The 17,061-nt window shown below is 37.7% G+C and overlaps 1 non-coding gene across 1 annotated transcript; it reads left to right on the top strand.

Annotated features, from left to right (window-relative positions):
- The first annotated feature begins 4,721 nt into the window (after positions 1 to 4,721).
- Positions 4,722 to 4,829, top strand: LOC131234079 (small nucleolar RNA R71). The gene has a single exon (XR_009165492.1). It is a non-coding gene; the product is annotated as a small nucleolar RNA R71 (small nucleolar RNA).
- The last annotated feature ends 12,232 nt before the right edge of the window (positions 4,830 to 17,061 follow it).

The raw sequence follows: 17,061 nt of genomic DNA, 5'->3' as shown, positions 1-17,061 counted from the left end.
GATAATGACTCTATTTGCTCTCTATCCAGATTTTGAGGAAACTCCCTTATTGAAGAAAAGTGCTCTTATTAGCAGCTATAGCATGGAGACGTCCAAAAGATTTTCTGTGTATCAGCCTTAGCAGCTGAAAACTCCTATATACTGCTCATATCTTCTCTTTCAATGAAAGCCCTCTTATGATTTGGTTGCCAATTTCTATGGAAACTGGATTTGGATGTACTATATGCTTATCAATATGCTATTATTTTTCATACAGGTTTATCTTACAATTATTTTTTTGTGCTTGATCGAATTGCGGACATGGATAGCACTGAAGGTCCAATTCTCTTTCCATTGCACTATTGCAGAAATCTGGTTTGTGTTGTTTTCATGTCCTCTTTTTCTTTCTTTTCAATCTCTTTTTTTTTTGCTCATATTCTAACCTAATTTGGAAAAAAATAAATGATCGTGATGGATAAAACAGATACATCATGATGGCCTTTTGTTTGTAATCTTGTAGGATTATTTCTCAAGAAGACAGAAGATGGTGATAAATCTCAAATATATAGGTCTGTAGCAAAAAAAAAAAAAAAGTTTCTTTCTCCTGGGATATTTAACAAAACTTATGATAAGTGAGCTTATTTAGTTATGTGATGTTTCATAGATCCGACATATATGATCTGGGCTATTCCAAGCAATGCATCAAATCAGATAACATATGTTGCACACTCCTTGCTCAGAGTGTTGTTCATGGTGCTATGGCTAGATACACAGGCTCCATTGTGGGACTTGTTAATGGCAAACATACTTATATACCTTTCCATGTAAGTTCCATTAACACAGTTGTTTCCATTTCAGGATTTGATTAGTGAACAACATGGATTGAAATATCCATAGTGAACAACATGGATTAACACAGTTGTTTCCATTTCGTATAGGTTCGAGTGAAAAACTGGGTTGTATCAGGCTATATTGGCTGTACGAGCATATTCGTGTTGTTACAGGCCGATACAGCCATAAAGGCCCAAATTTGATTTTTCTTTTCCAAATTTTCTCTCATTTTTCTTAGATCATCCTAGCCCATTCAATCAATGACCTGCAATGGACTTCTTAAAAATGGTATATCAAACAACTCGTTCCTCTACAAGTCCTTATAGAATTAGCTTATTTGAGTGTTGTGGAGGTGTATGGCATACAACTTCTTCAGCAGGATCTTATCTTTAACCGACCTGCTGTATGACGAGAGACGGTTATAGTCCTTAATGAATCGTCTATAAAATCTGGCATGTCCTAGAAAGGATTGCACGTCACGTATGCTCTTAGGTGGAGGTAGGTTAAAGATAAGATCACTTTTCGCCTTGTCTACCTCAATTCCTTTTGATGAAATTGTATGTCTAAAAACAATTCCCTTGGGAACCATGAGATGAAACTTCTCCAAAATCAGAACCAAATTCTTTTCCTCACATCACTTCAGCACATTTTTAAGATTTTCCAAACACTCGTTGAAGGATGGACTAAAGATAGAGAAGTCATCCATGAATACCTCTAAATATTGCCCCACCATGTCAGAAAATATACTCAATATGCATCACTGAAAAGTGGCGAGGGTATTACACAGTCCAAATGGTATCCTTTGGTAAGCAAAAGGTGTCAAATGGACATGTGAACGTTTTCTTTTCTTGATCTTCAAGGGCTATCTCTATCTAATTGTAGCCTAAATATCCGTCAAGAAAGTAGTAGTAAGAATGACCAATTAGCCTTTCCAAAATTTGATTAATGAAGGGCAAAGGAAAATGGTCATTCTTTGTGACGGTATTCAACTTTCTGTAGTCAACCTTCTCCAACTAGAAGTGACACTAGTTGGCATGAGTTCATTGTCGGCATTAGCTACAATGGTGATTCTGGACTTCTTAGGAACCACTTGAGTTGGAATCACCCATTGGTTGTCGGATATAGGGTATATGATACCCACATCCAACAACTTAAGTACCTCAGCCTTAACCACTTCTTTCATATTTGAATTGAGTCGACGTTGTGGTTGCCGGAAGGTTTTTACAAATTAAAGGATCAATTTCCTTGAGGTCCACAATTAACTATCCAATGACTCATTTATGCTCAATGAGAGTAGAAATAAGGATACTTTTATATTCCTTCTTAAGTGTGGGAAGAGATCACCATCGGGTATGTCTCATCTTGACATAAGTAGACATATTAAGATCAGTGAGCAAAGGTTTCAGGTCAAGCATCAGTGCCTTGAGGTTAGGCGGTAGAGACACTACATTTGTTTGGGGCAATTTCTTAAATTATGGCCTCCACCACTAGTTAACTTCAAGTACCGGCGCAACATCAAGCATGGCATCCGTCTCCCTAATCGTGTTATCATCCAAATCAAGGGAGTGAGCCAAGCATGTCTCAGAGGGTTAGAGTATAGAGTCAGGAGTGCTCTATCTTCCATGAAAGAATCTATCAAGTTAATGTTGTGGATATCACCAACATCCTCTAACTGTTTGCTCATGTTGAACAAGATATTGAGCTCCAATGTCATATTTTTGAAAGATAAATTCATAATTACATTCCTACAATTAGGGGTGTACACGATTCGATCCGAGTCGAACTAGGCTCAACCCGGCCTGTCCCAGTCACCAGCCAAACCCAGCCCGAACCCGGCCCGACCCGATCACCGGGCCAACATGTCCAGCCCGAACTTGGCCCGGTCAGTAATCGCGTGAGTTCATGCTGAGTTCGGGCCAGTTTCGGGCCTTACAGTAAGTTCATGGGAAGGGCTTTGGCAGGTAATCCGCGTCCCATTATAAGGCCCTCGATCAATGGTTTAGATAGTTGAATTAGAAACTCCACAAAAAATCTAACTAGTCAGGACATTATAATTCCTTTTTATATTTGGATGAATCTAGGTCGTTCAAGTTATACAGTGAGGTCGATAAGTCACTGTCAATACAAATATGGGAGGTGAACTATCTCAGAAGGGTAGAGGGGAAAGGGACGAGTAGGGTTTTGAATACACACACACACACACACACACACACACACACACACACTCACTCACTCACACACACCACTCAACCAAGTCGGGCCAGGTCGAGTCGGGTTTTAGACCAAGTCAGGCCGAACTGGGACCTATCCGAACTTGGCCCGAACTTAGTTCTGGGCTAAAGAAAATGGCCTGTCCCAACCCGAACTCAGTTCTAGATCGGGCCGAGTCGAGCGAGTTAACCGGGCTAGCCCAGTTCGTGTACAACCCTACCTACAATTAATGATTACATTTGATGTAGCGAGGAATAGACGACCAAGAATAAAGGGAATTTGAGTGCTCATACCTACGATGGGTTGAGTATCTAAGATGATAAAATCTATTAGATAGTAGAATTTATCAACATGGACCAACACATCCTCAATTATCCCTCTTGGTACACGAATTGAGCGATTAGTAAGTTGTAATGTGGTCCGAGTGGGTTTTAATTCACCTAAACCCAATTGTTCGTATACTGAGTAAGGGATCAGATTTACATTTGCCCCCAAGTCAAGAAGTGCATGCTCAATCTAGTGATTCTCAATTATACAGGTGATGGTTGGGCTACCAGGATCTTTATATTTTTGTGGTACATCTTGCTTGAGGATAACACTCACCTTTTCTGTCAGAAAAAATTTCTTTAAAATGTTTTGCCGTCTTTTAGTAGTGCATGGATCTTTCAGAAATTTGACATATGAAGGGATTTTTTTAACGACATCCAGCAAAGAAATGTTGACCTTCACTTGTTTTAACACTTCTAAAATATCCTATTAGCTAGAGGTTTTGGTGCAATCAACCGTTGAGGGAATAACGCAATCGGCTTACTTTGAGGTTCTGGTTCTAACCCATGTGGAGCACTCCTAGGTCTATCATTCTCAACTTCTTCTAGGCCCTTAGGCTTTTCAACCCTCATCGGAATAGTTTTGTCAATAATCTTTCCACTCCTAAGAGTGGTGATAGACTTAGCCTGCTCCATCTGATTTGAAGAGCTTGGGCCACTTATTTCATATTGCAGTTTTAGATTGGGGAGAGGGTGGGCCGGAAGGATCCCTTTCTCCCCAATCAAATTTTTTGTCTCAAGCCCTTGTATGGCCTTTGTAAAGTCTTGAAAGGCTTATAGCATACCCTAGTTAAAAAGCTCTTGATTTTGAATATATTTTAAAATCAGATCCTCTTGAGGTTCCCTTTGATTCAGAAATTGGTTAAGGATACCTTGAGGAGTAGCAATTTGTCCATTCCTTCAGCTTGAGTTATATGTATTTGAGGTGGGTCCACTGAAAGGTCTTTAGTAGTTGTTTATGGCATTCGATTGCTCATTCAATATCTCTTGAAAAGAAGGAATTGTTGGACAATTCTTAGTTGTATGTATGTTATAGGCACAAATACCACAAACAACTTTCACAGCCTTTTTGGGTTCTACCTTTTTAAGTTCCATGGCCTCGACTTTTCTTGTGAGTTTGGTTATTCTTGCATTTATATTATCTTCCTCTTTTAAGACATAAATTCTTCCCCTTTCCTTTGATCGGTAGGCTTAGAAGTTGTAGTTCTTGAGGAGGTATCCCATGATTGTGCGTTCTCAGCGAGTTTATCGAAATAATCCCATGCATCATTGGCTTCCTTGTTCATGAATTCCCCATTACACATCATCTCCACAAATTGGCGCATAGATGAGGTTAATCCCTCATAGAAAAAGCTTATTATCCTCCATGTTTCGTAGCCATGTTGTGGACATAAATTTATGAGATCCTTAAATCGCTCATAACATTGGAAGAAGGTCTCATCTTCTTTTTGTACAAAATTTATGATTGCTTTCCTTAAGGTATTCATTTTGTGATATGGGATGAACTTTTTAAGGAACTCCCTTATCATCTCAGCCCGTGTGCCAAGCGACCATGGTCTTAAGGAATGTAATGATGATCTAACCTTTTCTTTCAAAGAGAAAGGAAACAATTTCAGTCTTACCATGTCATCAGACATGTTTGGGAAGTGTAATATGGATATTATCACATCAAATTCTTTCATATGTAAGTATGGATTTTCAGATTTTAGTCCATGAAACTTAGGAAGGAGTTGAATCACCCCCAGTTTAACATTCATAGTTCCTGCATTTAATGAAAATATCATGCAAGAAGGTATACTCACCCTGCCGGTTGTAAATAATCTTATAGAGTACGAGGCGGGGGTGTATTATGCACTTCGTTTTCATCTTGAACTTCCTCAACTGAGGGTTAAAGTTGATTTGCAATCATCACTTCTATTAACTCAGAGGATCTTAAGTGGTGTCTAATCCTGTGATGGATATGTAACCCTTTGACTAATACTCCTTCACTTAAGAGACGTAGAGTGTTATCACGAACCCACTTGGGCATGAAACACTCTTAGCCTTCAAGTAACTAAACCAAATTAAACCTAAGAAGAAAGAAAATTAAAGCAAATAAGAAATCTAGAAAAGAAAGAGAGAATTGGAAAGAGCTTACTAGATTGGAGTTACTATGTTAAGATCCTACAAAATATAAAACAATGTTAGGTTCTAAAAATAATTTCAAATAAAAAAAATCCTAACCTAAAAGCAAAGCAAAAAGGTTAGCCCTAATCTTAACCTAATTCTAATACCAATTAATTGCAGAAAAATGCAGCCGTAGTCCCCAGCAATGGCACTAAAAACTTGTTCATAACCCCAAGTGTAGGGTCGCGATGTAGTAATAACTCAGTAAGACCGAAGTCAAATCCACAGGGACTAAACTTGTACGTATTCTGAAAATAACTAGAACTAGAACTAGAAGAAGATCCAAATTTGAATTCTGAAATAATTGAAAGTGAGTGTGAATAATGTTGATTAAAACTTATGAATTTAAAGGTGGGAACTAGGGTGCCAAGGATCCACTTGTAGCTATCAAGATGCTATCATACTTGATTCAAAGAACACAATTAGAATTGGAGTCATATCCTATCTAATTGGAAGATAAAACAATTTAAATCAAATCTGAACTTTTCATTAACCCAATTCTTAATAGAGGAGAATTGTGATGATTGAAAGGGAGTCCATCACCCCACCATGCCCAAGAGACGATAGTGAACAACAGGATTTACCAATCTCATAACCTTGAAATAAGAAAAGAAGATATCCAAAGCTATCATAGCATCTATTGTAATTTGAGTCACAATAAATCATAGAAAACTGAAAATATTTCTTTCATATTAAACTAGAATTCAATGAAGTTCAACATAAACAAGAATCAAAGCAAGATAAACATCCCAACATGCTACAAGCTTCACCTCTTAGCCCTAGCAAAGAGGTTTAGTTAACCATGGATATGATTAAACCAAAACCTCTTAAATAAAACATGAAAATAAAGTAAGGAAGAGGAAGAAAAACTCTTAGGAAGCTTCTCCACCCTTTGTCTTGACTCCTTAAACCTTAAAAGATGGTTTAGGACGTCCTAGGGATTCCTATTTATAGTTGTGAAATACTATCTTTCACACCACCTTGGAATTTTTACAAACCGACCTTGAGACCATCTCAAATTTACGCAGTTGTGTGATGCATCGGTGGGACCGAAGTCGAGTTCAAATCATGACAGGATTTTGTTTCAGCAGTTGCCCGATTTCGGTCACACTGAGCTTAGGTTCGGTCGGACCGAATTAATCCTTCGTCGAACCGAGTTAACTTTGAAATTCATCATTCTTCGCTGGAGCTTTTTGTGCACTTTTGGTCGCACCGAATCCTTCCTTCAGTCAGACCAAACCTGGGTTCGGTCGGACCAAATTATTCTTTGGTTGAACCAAATTAGCTCTAAATTTTCATGTTGGTTGCTGGACTATTTTGTGCGTTTCGGTCGAACCGAACCTATCTATTTTTTGCTGCAGATTAAGTAATCTGCTCCAGTCTTTTCTTCATCCTTTGTACTTGGTTTCCTTGGATCATTGGCATGTGAATTCTTCATCCTTGGTCTTCTAAAATCCATCTTTTGCCTTGGTGATTCTTGAGCATCAAATCAATGCTTTTAACATTCTTTTCAATCCAAGCTCTCAGATTCACCTTCCATATAAACATGCATAAAATATATCCATTAAGCATTACCATGTTCATAAAACTAAGATATAAATAGGGGGAAATATGCAATATTTGATACTCAATGGTGAGCCCAACTCAGGTGGTGCCCAAGAAGTTCGTAATTACCATCGTAACCAATACTAATAATGAACTCATACCAACTAGAGTTACCACAGGTTGGAGAATGTGCATTAACTACAAGAAACTGAATATTGTCACGAGGAAAGACCATTTCCCCTTACCTTTTGTTGATCAAATGTTAGAAAGATTGATCGGTCATTCCTACTATTGCTTCCTAGACGGGTACTCGGGCTGCAATTAGATTAAGATAGCCCCTGAAGATCAGGACAAGACCACATTCACATGTACACTCTTGTAACATTCCAAAGATGCATGCTTAGTATCTTTTCATACATGGTTGGGCATTTTCCATATGTGTTCATGGAATACTTCTCAGTTTTTTTAAGTATGTTTGAGGAGTGCCTCGAGCACCTGAATTTGGTTTTGACAAGGTGTGAAGAGAAAAATCTTGTTTTGAATTGGGAAAAGTGTCACTTTATGATTCAAAAGGAAATTATCCTTGGACATGTGATCTCGTCCAATGGAATTAAATTGGATAAGGCCAAAATAGATTTGACTGCCAATTTTTCGGCTCCCAAAAGCATATGTGGCATTTGCTCTTTTCTAAGACATTAAGGGTTTCGGCCAAACTTCTAAACCATTGAGTAACCTCCTTTAAAAGGATGTCCCATATGAGTGGACTGACTCATGCCAAAGGGCTTTTACAGAGCTATAGGGTATGTTGACAACCGCACCAATCATGTTGTCACCCAATTAGAGCATTCCTTTTGAAATCATGTGTGATGCTAGTGATGTGCTATTAGGGTTGTGTTAGGCCAAAAGAAGAACAAGAAATTGTGTGTTATCTACTACACAAGTAGAATGTTAAACGGTCCCCAAATAAATTACTCCACCATGGAAAAGGAAGTCCTTGTTAAAATCTTTTCTTTTGATAATTTCAGGTCCTAATTAATTGGATCTAAAATTATAATTTTCACAACCATGCGGTGCTCAAGTATCTTCAATCAAAGAAAGATGATAAGCCCCATCTTTTGAGATGGATCCTCTTACTCCAAGAGTTCAACTTAGAGATATGTGACAAGAAATGACTTGATAACGTAGTAGCGGACCACTTGTATCGACTAGTTCTTTCATATTCCATTAAGAGTTCACCAATCAAATACACTTTCCCTGATGAACAATTATTTGTTGCCTCCCAATTACGTTAGTATGTTGACATAGAAAATTATCTTATGACGGGTAAATTGCCAATACATTAGACATCACAAGATAAGAATAGATTTTTAGCCAAGATACGTAGCTTTTTCTAAAATGACCCTTATTTGTTTAAATATTGCCCATACCAAAGTATTAGGAGATGTATTATAAACAATGAGTAATATAGTGTCTCCCTATAGACTTGTCTTTTAGAAAGCTTGTCACTTACCCATGGAATTGGAACATAAGGCATATTGAGCCATACAGAAGTTCAATTTCAACATTGACAAAGCTAGCATGATACATAAACTCCAGCTTGTATAGTTGGAAGAAATTAAGAAAGACGCGTATGACAACACGAGAATATATGAGGGGATGAAGGTGTTCCATGACAAGAACATTTTCAAGAAAACGTTTAAGCTATATTAGAAAGTCCTATATAATTCTCATCTCCATATCTTTCCTGAAAAACTACAATCCAAATGGACTGGCCCATTCATAGTGAATAATGTTTATCCTTATGGGGCTGTGGAAGTTATGAATCCCAAAAACAAAAATGTCTTTAAGGTAAATGGTTAGATATTGAAACCGTTTGTGGAGAAATTTGTTCCAAAGGAAATGTCCATATCTCTAGAAGATCCTGTGCACTAGGATTAATCTCCTAATCTAATGGAGATTATTTTTCTTTCTTTCTTAGGATTTAATTTTCTTTGGTAGAATAGGATGTTTTGTTTGGAATTTTTAGTAGCTGAAACAAATCTTTGAAGTTCGCTCACATACATGTTGTCCTTTAAGTACTTGTTTCCACCTACTCTTCTTTATTTTATTGCTCTCATGTTACATATATTACATATATTTTATACATCAAGGAAAATTTAGGATTTAGGTTAGAGGTGGGGTTTCCATAGGAAAATTTTGTGAAAATTGAGCTGAAATTTCTGAATTTTAAAAATTTTTAACAAGCAATTTCTGTAATTTTAGGTATTTTCAAAAGATAAATTCGAGAGTTAGTATTGAGTATTTTTAAAGCCTATATTCTAGTTACTTAATGAATTTTAAGATTGAGTGCAGTTTAATAATATTTAGTTAAAAAATTTTGAACATTAATTGAGTCATAAATATAACATGTCACATTGAGCTTACACATTAGACTTTAGTTAGATATTGAATTGTTGGCTTGATGATTATTGAGAATGTTAGGAACCAAGCCTATGGAATTTGTCCATCAGAAAAATTGAAAAAGAAAGAAAATACCTAGCTAAAAAAATAGTTGTCATAAAAAAGGGATACCTATTGAATTATCCATGAAAAGACGGTCGGTATAAAAAATGGGAGAATGAATAGACAAAAAAAAAAGTAGACAAAAGAAAAAAATTAAAAATGAGAAATAGAGTGAAAGTCGTAGATGAAAAAAATCAAGAGCTGGAAGAGTGAAGTGTTGAACTGTAAAATAAGTTTCAGTTTAGGCTTTGGTTGATTTAATCATTCCTTTGATTATCATTGCAATAGGAAAGTAGAAGAATTGGATCTGTGATGGTGTTAAGTCTGGGTTACATGGTGCATTCATGAAACTCAATGTTGGGAATTATTCAATTATATAATTATTACTATGAACTTAATAAGGGATATTTATTCAAGTACTAGAACTTAAGTGAATGATATACTTAATTTAGTTCTCTCTAGATAGCATTGGCTTGAAATTATTCGAGATTACAAGATTGCCACTTTTTGGAATTTGCTTTTGAATTCAGAATTTTTCACATGTTTTGCTCGAGACTGGCAAAATGCTGGTTAGGAGTATGGTAACACCTAAATATTGTATATTTATCCTCTTAATTGTATTAGTTTTCATGCATTTAAAATGCAAAATTGATTAATTAACATATATTTTATATATGTGAGGTAATCCAAAAAACAAAGACGAAATCATGCCTAAGAATGAGGATTAAAGCTTAAAGACTAAAAGTGAAGACTTGGATGTTTAGAGGTCATTCTTGAAGATCTCATATGCCAAAGAGCCAAGAAAACTAAGTACAAAGATGGAGAAAATATTAAAAAATCATAAAGTCTATCAATAGAAATAACAGACTGTTTGGTCCAACTGAATGTGCACAGAACAATCTAGTAAGAAGTTATGATTTTGAGAATTAATTCGGCTCAACAGCTGGTCTGACTAAAGACACGGTTGGTGCCACCAAATGAGGGTTTAGTCTGACCTGAGAGAGACAAAAACTTTAGAAGAAATTATAAGAAATTTAGCTACAACCGAGAAACTAATTCGGTGCAATCGAAGTGATGTTCGGTGAAACTAAAAGCTATATCGCTGTGACCGAAGCGTAACAAAGTGCAAATTTTTGAAGTCGATTAGTCGATGCGAATCAAGTCTATTTAAAGAGGTGTTTTAGGCTTTCCTAAAACGAATTAGGGCTTTAGAGAGAGACCTAGGAGTAGAGTTGTACACAAGTCGAAGCGATTCGAGCTTGGCATAGATCGACTCGACATGGCCACTAGCTAACCCTAGATCGAACTCGGTCCTCAAGCCGGGCTAGACAACTCAGCTCGGTTTAGTAAGTAGCTCGGGCCAGTTGAGCCTGTGTGGCATTTTCTCAAGCACATGGAGTGCACCTTCAATTTCTCACAATATGTAAAATAGCAGCAGTAGTTTATTATAGGTATTTCATCAAACACTTAGTAGGTAACATCAAAATCAAGAAACATGGGTATTTGTTTCATATCCACACCTTCCTCGCCACCGGCCGACACTTCATTGAGTCATTTCATCAAACACTTGGTGAGCAACATAAATATCAAAATAACTGAGTCACCGAACTAGTTCGATTTGAGTTCAATTCAAGTTGGGGTTCGATCTAAGTCAATTCAAGCTTGAACTTAGCTCAAAATTTTTTTAAGCTCCAAAAATCAGCTCGACTCGGCTCGAACTCAGTTTCGAATTAACTCAAATCGAGCTTTTTTTAGTCAAGCCGAGCAAGTTACCGAGCTAACTCGATTCATGTATAGCTCTACCTAGGAGTAGCGGAGCTTCTTCGAAATAATTCTTCCTTCTCAATCCTTTAGTTCTACTTTATTTTTCTAGTTTTTTCTTTTTATTTTGTTTAAGATGTTAGTCATACTTAGTAATCTCTTAGTTGAGGCTAAGGGATGAACATTTTAATGGATATTTGATATTAATTAATTTTTCAATGAAAGTTAAGGTTTTTATATTGAATTGTAATTGGATGTGATTGAATTCTTAGATTAGAGAAAGAATCAATCTATAAAATTAATTGATTTATTGTCGCCTCCAGATACATTAGATGCTTTAAATTCCCTGTGATGTAATTACCTAAATCTTTATGAGAGATCAAGCTTATTATGATTCTAATCTATGTTGGATGTTTATGATTGATATTAGTGTGTTATCTTCCAATTAAAACAGATTGGAATCCACTTCTAGTTGAGTTATTAACTTGAGAAGACAAATTAAATTCAAAGTCTATTGATTGGGGATTCATTGATCCTTAGTCCTTTTTATTAATTATTTTTATAAACTTTCTATTCTATTGGATTAAAACCTCAACCATTATCCTTAGATTAAGTTCTTACTGTATTCTCACAAAAGTCCACATGGATAGTCCTCGATCTTTCCGAGTTATTACTGCATCGTAGCCCTATACTTAGGGTTGTCAACACTTGGGTTCGATCAATCATCCCTTCACAACCACATCCAGTAGAGACAGTGACAACCTCTTGTGTCTAAGAACTGCCACAAAACATGAAAGCCATATAAGAACTACTCTTATGACTTATGCAAGACAGAAGTACAGACAGATACCCTTAGCAGAGGTAAGTTCTGAGCCTAACACACTCCCCCTAATAGGAGCAACAAACAGGAAGTGGTGGATTCCCATAATAGGGGCCACTTCCTACTCTCTCAACCTCTGCCTAACAGGAGCATTAGTTAATTCTAGCAAATTCTCGTAACAATGAACATAGACTCTTTCCAACAAGCTCCCCCTCATGAGAGTCATGGTGTTGAAGAAGTCTACCATTATACTGAAGAAGTAGACCAGGCCTTGCCACAAGGGGCAAAGACCCCTCAAATGAGCCAATTGAAAATGAAGTTGCAATAGAAACTCCAAGGAGTCCAAAATCAGTTCTAGATGCAATAAGGAGTAGATCTACCATCTACCACATTTAGGGACTTATGACCCTTCCCAAATGCAAGAGTGCTTAATATTTTGAGTTACTTAATTTTAAGAGATGATGGCAATGGCTACCCCACCACACACTTAAAAGCATTTTATGCGGAGCTAAATGTTGTGGTAGGTAATGACAGAGTCCTTATCCATCTCTTTCAAAGGTCTTGAAGGGATACATTTTGGACTGATACACATCCCTGGATTGTCACCAGGTCAAGACCCAGGAACAACTTTCCTAAGCATTTGTTCACCCATTCGCGTATAATCTTAAGATGCCACCCAGAAGAGAAAAATGTGTTGCCTTGAAGTAAATGAGTAATGAAATGTTGTCCGCTTATATTAGTCATTGGCGGGCCATGGCCGCCAGAATAAGAACCCCAATTGACAATAAGGAACAAATTTTCACGATCGTCTTTTGGGCAAACCTGAGCATCGCTGGGTTCCTAATCTCATACCCTCAACGCGAATTTCACTTAATTGATCCACATCAGGCAACAAGTTGAAGCCAAAATAAGGGCTTGGGTGATCTCCCCTTGGCTTCACCAGGCCGCCCTGGTAAAGCAAAACAAAGTTGAGGAAAAACCCATAGGGTACGAGAATGGGAATGGAAATGGTCCTGTTTAATGAACAACAGAAATAAACTGCATTATTGGCTCTTCTCAAGGCAACCAGTATACTCCCTAACAATGACGCTAGCAATATCAATAATACCAACTTCAACAACTCCAACGAAGATATCAACCGCACCCACCACCACCACTACCAAACCACAACAGTAGCAACCCAGGAGGAATGCACAGTATCCCTACCAAAATAGGCAGCTGGGCAAGGGAACCTAGGAAGTTCACTCTATTAATGCAAACATACAGCCAAATCATGGCCACACTAGTGCAAAAGCAACTTCTCAACCTTTTTTTTATTGGTTAGCTTGTTAGTACACCCCACTGTCAGTTCACACTTCACTGTTAGCCACCCTCACTAGGGAATCGATACCAAGACCTCAGTGTTGAAACGAGGTATCTTTCACTCAGTCTACCACTTGAGCTATGGATCAGGGTTTTATTTCTCAACCCTTTGTAGCTTAGACCCCCTCCAAATCATCTGCCTCCCAACTATAACAAGAATAAGTACTATGCATACCACGAATTACGTGGTCATGCAACGAACCATTGTTTCATTCTGAAGTATACGATCCAAGATTTGATAGATAATAGAAAAATCATGATCACCACATTGCCTACTGTTGTTGCTCTCGTGAACATCCTCTAAAATCCTCTACCACAACATCAAGCAGGCCCCGACTCTTCAAGAAGCCCTGCTATCAACAACATCGAGGAGCGTTTAGAACACTTCTTCTCTTCCATACAATCCATTCACACCATCTCATATGACCAAAAAAATGCATCATTGGTCTTGCAAAGGAGGCACCCCTGGCCCTCAGGCAATGAAGCCCTTGGTCATACAAGGGGTGTTATTCCCGCGTCTTTCATCATCGCCCCCTGAATGTAAGGGGCATCCCACGACAATCCAAATTGTGAACAGGTGGTCCTGAAAGGGGCATTCCCTACTCATGAACTATTCATAATGCAAGGGGTAGCTCCAGACCCTGAACATGTCATCCTGCAAGGGGCACATCCTTTCCTACCCCATGAATATGCTAGGTGAACCCCAGACCAACCACCAGTGCCAAGAAACTGATTTTATTTTTTTTTACTTCGTTCATTCTTCCAATAGGACCTCTCACCCCCAGGGTAACCAACCTGGAGCCCAAACCTATCATTTTGCCCAAGGCTCCCGATATAGAGATCCCGGTCAGCACAGGGCAGATGGTGGTCCTGCAAGGGAGACCTTCATATCCTAGATAGCACTACCACTGCAAACACCAAAGGAGGAGGTATTTCTAGAAGGAATGGTGACTCCTACCCACAATGAGAAAGTAGTCCCATGACACTATCTAGAGTATGTCGAGGTCCCCAATGGACGGTGCTTTCGAAGAGATAATCCTAACCGAGGTGACCCCAAAGGCACTTTATCAAGTCTCGATGATAAAGTCTCGATAGCAAAGCAAAGACTGCCTACGATGTGGCAACCCAATTAAAGTCAATTCCTGTACATATCTTTGTGTGAGAATTACTTGGTAGTTCACCCTTGCACAAGAAAACGTTCGCCAAGACCCTTAATAATGTGCACATCTCTTCTAACACACCACCTGAAATGGTTGTCCTGCCCTGATAATTGGAATAACTCCTCACTCCTCAAGCAATCAAATTCACTAATGAAGATTTTCCACCTAAAAGACGTGACCATGGGCGTTCGTTAAACATAGTTGTGCATCATAAGGACCTTCGAATTCCACCAGTCCTCATAGATAATGGCTCAAGCTTGAATGACCATGTAATGTCCAATCTCTTCCAGTGACCTTCTGAACATATGTGCACTATTTTCTATGTAATACTCGTAACCCGAACTTACATGAACCACACACTTTCGGTACTTCCGTAGGTCATCCGATGTTTCTGACATAATCTGAATCGAGGGTGCAAGTACATACCCAAGAGAATGGAACTCCAAGAGCCTGAAACCTACATCAACATGACCGTGTCATCACTACAAACCCAATAATACCCATCACATGTCAATGCCCAAGTTATCACGAGAAGAACAGTTAATGTTCATGTGCACAAGGAGCCTTTGAACCCTTAAATAGTGTCATAAATCCATTATTTTTTACTAAAAAATCTATACGCTAATGAAGTCCTTAATCAAATCCTAATGATGTCATAATACGGCCCTAAGCTTAACCTATAACTATCAGTCTTTAATAAAGGTAAGTGTCATTTTTCATAAAAGTCAATACTTTCCTTTAAATAAGGAGAGCAAGCCACCTCATATCTTATAGATAATTATTAAGACTTAATAAACTATACTTAATAACCTTAATTTATGGATTAGATGGTGCAAAGATACCATTAATTAGCTTAATAAAGTGGCAAGAAACAAAAGTCAACAAAATCAATTAAATTAAGGGGAGCTTGCCAACACAAATTTTCTATAAATAATTAAGCCTAATCTAAGCACTATTTAGGCCCTATAAATGTGATTAATTAGCCCAAAATAATAGTTAGATTAAAGCTACTAAAGTGCATGCACCAAAGTCAACTATCTTTTTCCTAAATTTAAGGGGGGCAAGTATTTTATCCCCCTACTTTTTAAGAAAAGCATGTTGTTTATAATTAGAGTGTCATTAACACTCTTAAGCTAGGATTTGGTGGGACAAATCAACATTAAATTAAGGGGGTGCTTCCACCTAAGCACTAATCTAAAAACCTCCCCTAATCACACAATCTTCTATATATATATAGCCACCCCTCAACCAAATTTTAGCCACATTAGTGCCCAATTGCATCTTAAGCGATTCATTGCTAGAGAGAGAGAGAGAGAGAGAGAGAGAGAGAGAGAGAGAGAGTATATGTGTGTGTCACGCCCTGAAATTCGATACCAAGGTTGGTCAAGTCCGAATTTGTATCTCAGGATGTGAGATTATAATAAATTAAATTTCAATTTCAATTTCATAGTTTATATTCAATTCCATAGACAAATAGAGCCAACTAAAGGGAAATAACCGAAATCATTCATGAAAATGTGTGCATGTGGCGTAATGAAATTACCATGGCTGCGCTTGCAGAAGCTTAGCGAAGCTAAAGAATAAAGGCTATGTCCTGGGGGGTGATTAGGACTTATTTAAAATTATACCTATGTAAAAGAGTAATTGCCTAACTTAAACTAATTAACAACTAAACTAAGTAAGGCAATATAACTCTAAGGCTTCCAAGCCAATAGAGGGTCTAATCACATAGACTACAAATAATATGCAAATAAGCAACTAGTCTATATCAAGATAGTATATATGTGTGTTTGGAATGTGCTACTTATTAATCACTAAGCATTCATCTAATCATGCATCTATAAGGTAAACATTCAAACTCACAAGCATAATTAAACAATTACGCAAATGACAATCACAAACACAATCATATATAGTGGTTCGGCTACTTGCCTACTACACTCCTGGTGGACGCACTCAACACATGAATGTACCGGATTTCACCATCCGAGGTTTTAAATAAGGTTCACCTCTAACCTTTATAGCCTTTCACAAAGATTCTAAATTTAGGCTCTACACAAGAGCCAAGGTCCTATGCAAGGACCCGAGGTTTTAAGCCATATGCAAAGGCTAAGTTCCTAACACTAGAACTTAAAGATTTAGGCTCTATATAAAAGCCAAGGTCCTACACAATAACCCAAAGGTTTAGGCCCTACACAAGAGTCAAGGTCATACACAAGAACCCAAAGGTTTAGGCCTTATACAAGAGCCAAGGTCCTACATAAGAATCCAATACGTATTCTCCTGCTAGAGGCTCTCGCAAGAGACTATAGTTAGTTTTTTCTTAGGTTAACCAACAATGTTTGTAAGACCCGATCCTAGTCTGTACCGTTCTGTAGGCTTCCGCGGTTCTCCCGGT

Source organism: Magnolia sinica, chromosome 18 (genome assembly GCF_029962835.1).
Source record: "Magnolia sinica isolate HGM2019 chromosome 18, MsV1, whole genome shotgun sequence".
In the NCBI taxonomy this organism is placed as follows: Eukaryota; Viridiplantae; Streptophyta; class Magnoliopsida; order Magnoliales; family Magnoliaceae; genus Magnolia; species Magnolia sinica.
The sequence above is the reverse complement of the archived record's forward strand: the minus strand, read 5'-3'. Positions and strand labels throughout refer to the sequence as shown.